This window comes from Rhipicephalus microplus, unplaced genomic scaffold, assembly GCF_043290135.1.
Source record: "Rhipicephalus microplus isolate Deutch F79 unplaced genomic scaffold, USDA_Rmic scaffold_406, whole genome shotgun sequence".
Taxonomy (NCBI): domain Eukaryota; kingdom Metazoa; phylum Arthropoda; class Arachnida; order Ixodida; family Ixodidae; genus Rhipicephalus; species Rhipicephalus microplus.
Window position 1 is genome coordinate 82501 of NW_027464970.1, and position 8432 is coordinate 90932.

The 8432-nt window shown below is 60.0% G+C and overlaps 2 non-coding genes across 2 annotated transcripts; both read right to left on the reverse strand.

Annotated features, from left to right (window-relative positions):
- Positions 1 to 954: 954 nt before the first annotated feature.
- LOC142794376 (5.8S ribosomal RNA) lies at positions 955 to 1107 on the reverse strand. The gene has a single exon (XR_012892292.1). It is a non-coding gene; the product is annotated as a 5.8S ribosomal RNA (ribosomal RNA).
- Positions 1108 to 2826: 1719 nt separating this feature from the next.
- On the reverse strand, positions 2827 to 4640 carry LOC142794369 (small subunit ribosomal RNA). Its single transcript, XR_012892286.1, has one exon. It is a non-coding gene; the product is annotated as a small subunit ribosomal RNA (ribosomal RNA).
- Between the last annotated feature and the right edge of the window lie 3792 nt (positions 4641 to 8432).

The window sequence follows — 8432 nt, forward strand, 5'->3', positions numbered from 1 at the left end:
CCCTACCAAGTGCGCCCGCAACCCTGTACAGGGTCACATCTTCACAAGGCTGGCAAGCGGCATTCCGCTGCGCGCGTGCGTCGTCCGAGCAGTTGCGTGATAAACGACCGTGTCGAAAGCCCAAACACCGCCGAGGCCAGTCGCCGCCGCCGCAAGGGCAGCCACGCAGCCTGGCGAGAGGCATCGTCTCGTGTAGCGTCGCCCCCGCCCCAACTGGAGTGGCCCAGTTTTTTGAACGGGACGGGAACTGCGAAGCACTTAGACCGACGGCGGACTACGACGAGAACGCCTTAAGCTTCGCCAACGTTTCGCCAACTCGTGCGGGAGACTTTTTCCGCTTCGCGGCAAGTCGTCGCGCCGTGCTCTCCGCATCAACCGCGTACGCAGCGAACCGCAAACGTCGGGCGCAGCCTCCTCACCTCCCTGCGCTTTGCGCGCGAACGTTCCCTGTTCGCGCGGCAAAGCCTGGAGGAGGCACGGCCCCGCAGCGTGTTCGAGCGCCCGGTCTACGGGACACCCTGCTTACTTCGAGGGCAACAAGCGCAACGCAAGGCTGCGATCTCGCGCACTTTGCGCACGGCTGGAGAAGCTTTGCTGGCCGGCTTTCGCTCCTCGTGTTTACCGTGCGTTAAAGTTGCGCGTCCGTGGCTCTCGCAGCTCTTGCGCGCCCGGTCGCAGAGAGGAGTACGCAACCTCGACCGCACTTTCCCTGCAGGCTTCCTTCCGACTCGAAGTCCTGCGGCGGTCTCAACGAGGTGCCACATCCTCAATGCAGTCGGTCGCCCCCGTTTCGGTTGGGCTCTGGCACGACGGTCGCCACCGTCTCGCCCTTGAGTGGCCGCTGTTGGCGCTCGCTGTGAGGTGTTCAGCGTGCTGTCCGTGTTGCCGACGCGGTCAAAACGAGTCGACGGCTCACGTTCCCTTGTGCGCCGAAGGCTCTCTTGATATGTGATCCGACCCTCAGACAGACGAAGCCAAGGGAAGACCCAAGGCCGCAATGTGCGTTCAAAGAATCAGTGCTCAGTGTGTCCTGCAATTCACACCAAGTCTCGCAGCTGGCTGCGTTCTTCATCGACCCGAGAACCGAGTGATCCACCGCTTAGAGTCGTGAAAAAGTGTTTGTTCAATTCCGTACAGTCAAAACCAAACGTTTCTGGCACTCGGCCAAACAGTGGCCAAGAAGGGCGCTTTTCAGCGCACGCTTGGACTCCAAAACTCTGCCGCGCCTTTTTCGGCTGCCGCAAATCGAGCAAACGGTGTGTTTCGGACGGCGTTTCGCTTTCGCTACTTGCGAGTGCTTTCGTGGTCCACCCCTCTATAAATACTCGGGAGGCGTCGAAGCCGGTTCTCCAAGCCGGACCCGTAGGTATCGTTGTGTGCTCGCTCTCATTGGCCCGCCTAACCAGAAAATGCCTGCGGTACACCCATTTGGATAAGAGTGCACGCAGATGCGGGCCTCGACGGCTACACATTTCCTCGGGCGGCCGCCTCCCGGCCTCCGTGGAGCGCGGGATGCACGGTCCCATCGACAAGCCTCTCCCGTTTTTACCGTGGCGTCGCGGTTCACCACGGCAGGCGGGTCGGTCTCCTCCGCATAAAAAGGGGGACCCCCGCTTTTTGTTCCACGAAATCGCACAAGCTTTTTTCGCATCCACGGTTTGCCACCGCACACCAAAATGCCGATCCGGCTGCCTACTTTAGCCAACAGGTGGAGCCAGGCGCGCCGTACTTGCGCGGCACTTCCCACGTCCACCGAAGTCGGTGCCAAGGACCACTTTCGGCGCCGGAGCCGCGTACGAGCCTACTCGAGGCGGAAGAACGAAGCCAGCAAGGGCCTGGCCGCAAGTGCGTTCAATTGTCGGGACGTCCAAGTCCCTCGTTCTTCCGTGCTTCCTCTTTCGGCAAGTCGTTGCGGCACCTTCCCAAAGCGCGCAGACCCGCTAATCGCGACGAGCGCGACGTGGCCGTGCCGCCTTTCCCTCGGCAGCAAGCAAAACGCCTGGCAACGTCGACGCTCCCCTAACCGCGATCTCGCACCGTGTTTCGTGTGGCGAATTCAAAAGCCGGCCGGCGCTGCTGCAACCATTACGGTCGGTACGCATACGCCGCGGAGGGCGGGACGGTCATCGGAGCGTGCGGTTCCTCCATCGAGTACTGCGCACCTCGGCCGTCGCATCGCCGTGCCATGACCGGCCGCGCGTCAACGCGAACCGGTGCCAGCGAGATCCCTCGCCTGCAAGAACCGACCGGCAGCCTCCGTCACCCGAGGACGCGGAGGCGCTTGCCGCGGACGGCGGGACGGTATGCACTGGTGCACAGCGGACCCGTCACATCGCCAGTTCCTTGACCGACCGCCGACGCTTGTGCCGTTCCTCTCGTACTTGGCAGTCGCCGCGCGATTGTCGGGTCTCGTTCTTGCACGCTCGAACGGTCGGGAGGGCACTCGGCTGGCGTTTCGGGAACGCGCAGCCTCGCCTTCTACCGACGTAACCACGACTCGCCGTTCGCGCTCCGCCGCTCCTGTTTACAGTACTAGGCGGTCCCGCAGCGGTCGGGTCGCGCATTTCGAGCGCTTCGAGCCACGGTGCAGTGGCGGGTCGAAAGCCGACCTATGAGTGCGTTGCGCCGTTTGTACCCGCGTCCGCCACCTGGCCGACCGTCCAAGGTCGCGGTGTTGGCGTCCGCTGGGCGCAACAATTTGTCACGGGGTGCCGCTCCACATTCAGGCAGCCCCGTGGGGAAAAGCCGACCCCGCGTCCAAACGGGGTCAGCGGCAGAAAGTGTCGGGCGCAGACGCAGCTGAGGCGCTCACCCTTCACAATCCGTTAATGATCCTTCCGCAGGTTCACCTACGGAAACCTTGTTACGACTTTTACTTCCTCTAAATGATCAAGTTTGGTCATCTTTCCAACAGACCGGCGCAACCGAAAGGCCGCGCCGGACATCGGTCCGAAGACCTCACTAAATCATTCAATCGGTAGTAGCGACGGGCGGTGTGTACAAAGGGCAGGGACGTAATCAACGCGAGCTTATGACTCGCGCTTACTGGGAATTCCTCGTTCAAGGGGAACAATTGCAAGCCCCTATCCCAATCACGAAAGAAGTTCCACGGGTTACCCAGTCTTTTCAGACAGGGATAAAGACACGCTGCTTCCTTCAGTGTAGCGCGCGTGCGGCCCCGGACATCTAGGGCATCACAGACCTGTTATTGCTCTGTTTCGTGCGGCTAGGAGCCGCTTGTCCCTCTAAGAAGGTTGTAAGGTGCTGGGAACCCCGCACCTATTTAATAGGCTAGAGTCTCGTTCGTTATCGGAATTAACCAGACAAATCGCTCCACCAACTAAGAACGGCCATGCACCACCATCCACCGAATCAAGAAAGAGCTCTCAATCTGTCAATCCTCCCAGTGTCCGGGCCGGGTAAGTTTTCCCGTGTTGAGTCAAATTAAGCCGCAGGCTCCACTCCTGGTGGTGCCCTTCCGTCAATTCCTTTAAGTTTCAGCTTTGCAACCATACTTCCCCCGGAACCCAAATACTTTGGTTTCCCGGAAGCTGCCCGCCGAGTCATTTGAGTAACTCAGGCGGATCGCTGGTTGGCATCGTTTATGGTCAGAACTAGGGCGGTATCTGATCGCCTTCGAACCTCTGACTTTCGTTCTTGATCAATGAAAACATTCTTGGCAAATGCTTTCGCAGTAGTTCGTCTTGCGACGGTCCAAGAATTTCACCTCTAGCGCCGCAATACGAATGCCCCCGTCCGTCCCTCTTAATCATTACCTCGTATTCCAAAAACCAACAGAACAGAAACGAGGTCTTGTTCTATTATTCCATGCAAGTTTATTCAGGCGACTCGCCTGCGTTGAGCACTCTAATTTTTTCAAAGTAAAAGCACCGGCCATCTCGAGGCACACAATGAAGTGCACCAAGAAAGAACCGGCATGATGTTCAGTCCGAGCCGTCGCATCGGGTAGATGCACTACTCGTCTGGAACTGAGATCCAACTACGAGCTGTTTAACCGCAGCAGCTTTAGTATACGCTATTGGAGCTGGAATTACCGCGGCTGCTGGCACCAGACTTGCCCTCCAATTGATCCTCGTTAAAGGATTTAGAGTGTACTCATTTCAATTACGGGGCCTCAAAAGAGTCCCGTATTGTTATTTTTCGTCACTACCTCCCCGTGCCGGGAGTGGGTAATTTGCGCGCCTGCTGCCTTCCTTGGATGTGGTAGCCGTTTCTCAGGCTCCCTCTCCGGAATCGAACCCTGATTCTCCGTTACCCGTAACAACCATGGTAAGCAAGTAACCTACCATCGAAAGTTGATAAGGCAGACACTTGAAAGAAACGTCGCCGGCTCGTGGCCATGCGATCAGCACAAAGTTATCCAGAGTCACCACACAATACGGGCCGAAACCCGATCGATCTTGGTCTAATAAAAGCACCCGTTACCCAAAGGGCTCCAGGCTCACTGCATGTATTAGCTCTAGAATTGCCACAGTTATCCAAGTAGGAAGAAACGATCTAAGGAACCATAACTGATTTAATGAGCCATTCGCGGTTTCGCCTTATTTCGGCATGTACTTAGACATGCATGGCTTAATCTTTGAGACAAGCATATGATTACTGGCAGGATCAACCAGGTAATCGTTCGACTGCGCGTCCGTCCTCGCCTTCGGCGGGCCGGACGCAGTCTGTGTGCGGCGGAGGCCACCTTCAGGCGCCCCAACACGCTTATTTTGCACTCCGAGATGACGGCGTTCGAGCTCGCTACGGCACAACCTTCCCGAAAGACGAGTGGGAGCCGTGCGGCAAGAAGCACGTTCATGCTCGCTCTTTTTCGTTGCATCGACTCGGTCGCGCCGTGCGGGTTGCCCAAGCCCGCTGCACTGTCGGTGGACCGGCCGGAACTAGCAACGGAGCCGAGACTGCAAAGCCGCCAGACGACGGGTCACGCCCGCGTCTTCGGCGCTTTCGCATCTGAATCGCCCGAGGACGACACGGAACACACCTCGATATCGTGGTAAAACGGCACCGTCCGACAACCAGCCCCTAACGCATCAAGCGGATGAGGCTGCAGACGACTGCCGTGGATTCCCCTGGAGCAGACCCGAGGACACGCTTGACGAGGCCGAAGCCCGCCGCATATCAGACACCCGGTCGCTTTCGCGTACGCCGCTCACGAGAACCCCCACATAATAGCAGCGATAAGTACCCAGACCTCCTTGGGCACTAATACGAGCGTACTCGAGAAAATTTCACCGCGGGTGTGCCCCGAAACGTGTGGCACGTTGAGCGTGCCACAAGTCTACGTCGCTCTCAAACCGGCCGAGGTCGTAGAATTTGCGACCCTACTCACGAAATTCCCACCGAGGATACGGCCGCAAACGTACCGCACCTTGGGTAGGCCACGAGTTTGTGCAACACTACGCTGACGGCACAGCACCGAGGTCGTGCGCGCACGCACGGGAAAATTCCGCCGCGGTTTCTGCCGAAAACGTGAGGCACCACGACTCTCCGCAAGTTCGCGTCGACTGCGAAAGACCGAAGTCGTGAACGACGTGTCCGCTACTCGCCGCCGACACGCTGGACACCAAACGTACAACGACTCGACGGCGTCGTAGAGGCCCACGACGCGGTTTTCCTTAACGACGTCTCGGCGTGGCACCGACAGGTTAGAACGGCCGACCAACGTTCCCTGTCCGCCGTTCGGCTCAGTCGAAGGGCTCGGCGACTTCGGCAACGCTGCGAAGCCGCACGGTGACGCACGCCATGTCCCCATTTTTTTTTTTTTTCTTTCTGCGTCTGCCGGGGTGCCCCTATAATAGCAGCGATAAGCACCCAGACCGCCGTGGGTCGCTCGCCCCGGCTGACGTGGTTTTTCGTACTCCTGCGGCGGTCGCCGTCAAGCACGTCCAAATACGCTACTTTCGTGGGCGCATTCACGCTCTTTCGCTTCGCCGGAGTGCCAGCACTCACTCTGCCAAAAACGGCGAACATCCGAGCGGCGGTTCCCACTTTTGCGTCGGCGTCGCAAACCCCGCCCCGGCAGACGAGGTTTGCCGTACTCGTGCGACGGTGGCCGGCGGGCACGTCGAAAGACGCCGATATCGTGCGCGAATTGGCGCACCTTGGCTTCACCGGAGTGCCGCCACTGACTCCTCCAAAAACGGCGAAGATCCGAGCGGCGCTTCCCACTTTCGCATCGGCGTCCCGAACTCCGCCCCGGCTGACGCGGTTTACCGTACTCGTGCGACGGTCGCCGGCGAGCACGTGGAAAGACGCCGATATCGTGCCCGAATCGGCTCCGTTCGGCTTCGCCGGAGTGCCAGCACTGGCTCGGCGAAAGACGACGAACATCCGAGCGACGGTTCTCACTATTGCGTACGCGTCGCAAACCCCGCCCCGGCAGACGCACTTTGCCGTACTCGTGCGACGGTCGCCGGCGAGCACGTAGAAAGACGCCGATATCGTGCCGGAATCGGCCCCGTTTGGCTTCGCCGGAGTGCCAGCACTCACTCGGCCACAAACGGCGAACATCCGAGCGGCGGTTCCCACTTAGCCGTCGGCGTCCCGAACTCCGCCCCGGCAGACGCGGTTGCCGAGCTCGTGCGACTAGCGACCGCGAAGCCGTCTCGCGACGCCGCTTTCGTGCGCGGCTCCCACTGCGACCTGGGTCACCCGAGGTCGACGAGCAAGAAAGAATGTCGAAAAAAAATTTTTTTTTTTTTTGCGTCTGCCGGGGTGCCCCTATAATAGCAGCGATAAGCACCCAGACCGCCATGGGTCGCTCGCCCCGGCTGACGTGGTTTTTCGTTTTCCTGCGGTGGTCGTCGTCAAGCACGTCCAAACACGCCACTTTCGTGGGCGCATTCGCGCTCTTTCGCTTCGCCGGAGTGCCAGCACTCACTCTGCCAAAAACGGCGAACATCCTAGTGGCGGTTCCCACTTTTGCGTCGGCGTCGCCAACCCCGCCCCGGCATACGCGGTTTGCCGTACTCGTGCGGCGGTGGCCGGCGGGCACGTCGAAAGACACCGATATCGTGCGCGAGTCGATGCTTCTTGGTCTCGCAGGAGGGCCGCCACTCACTCCTGCAAAAACGGCGAAGATCCGAGCGGCGCTTCCCACTTTTTCGTCGGCATCGCAAACCTCGCCCCGGCAGACGCGCTTTGCCGTACTCGTGCGACGGTCGCCGGCGAGCACGTCGAAATACGCCGATATCGTGCCCGAATCGGCCCCGTTTCGCTTCGCCGGAGTGCCAGCACTCACTCGGCCAAAAACGGCGAACATCCGAGCAGCGGTACCCACTTAGCCGTCGGCATCCCGAACTCCGCGCCGGCTGACGCGGTTGCCGAGCTCGTGCGACTAGCGACCGCGAACGCGTCTCGCGACGCCGCTTTCGTGCGCGGCTCCCATTGCGACCTGGGTTACCCGAGCTCGACCAGCAAAAAAGAAGGTCGAAAAAAAATTTTTTTTTTCTGCGTCTGCCGGGGTGCCCCTATAATAGCAGCGATAAGCACCCAGACCGCCGTGGGTCGCTCGCCCCGGCTGACGTGGTTTTTCGTACTCCTGCAGCGGTCGCCGTCAAGCACGTCCAAATACGCCACTTTCGTGGGCGCTTTCGCGCTCTTTCGCGTCGCCGGTGTGCCAGCACTCACTCTGCCAAAAACGGCGAACATCCTAGTGGCGGTTCCCACTTTTGCGTCGGCGTCGCCAACCCCGCCCCGGCATACGCGGTTTGCCGTACTCGTGCGGCGGTGGCCGGCGGGCACGTCGAAAGACACCGATATCGTGCGCGAGTCGATGCTTCTTGGTCTCGCAGGAGGGCCGCCACTCACTCCTGCAAAAACGGCGAAGATCCGAGCGGCGCTTCCCACTTTTTCGTCGGCATCGCAAACCTCGCCCCGGCAGACGCGCTTTGCCGTACTCGTGCGACGGTCGCCGGCGAGCACGTCGAAATACGCCGATATCGTGCCCGAATCGGCCCCGTTTCGCTTCGCCGGAGTGCCAGCACTCACTCGGCCAAAAACGGCGAACATCCGAGCAGCGGTACCCACTTAGCCGTCGGCATCCCGAACTCCGCGCCGGCTGACGCGGTTGCCGAGCTCGTGCGACTAGCGACCGCGAACGCGTCTCGCGACGCCGCTTTCGTGCGCGGCTCCCATTGCGACCTGGGTTACCCGAGCTCGACCAGCAAAAAAGAAGGTCGAAAAAAAATTTTTTTTTTCTGCGTCTGCCGGGGTGCCCCTATAATAGCAGCGATAAGCACCCAGACCGCCGTGGGTCGCTCGCCCCGGCTGACGTGGTTTTTCGTACTCCTGCAGCGGTCGCCGTCAAGCACGTCCAAATACGCCACTTTCGTGGGCGCTTTCGCGCTCTTTCGCGTCGCCGGTGTGCCAGCACTCACTCTGCCAAAAACGGCCAACATCCGAGCGGC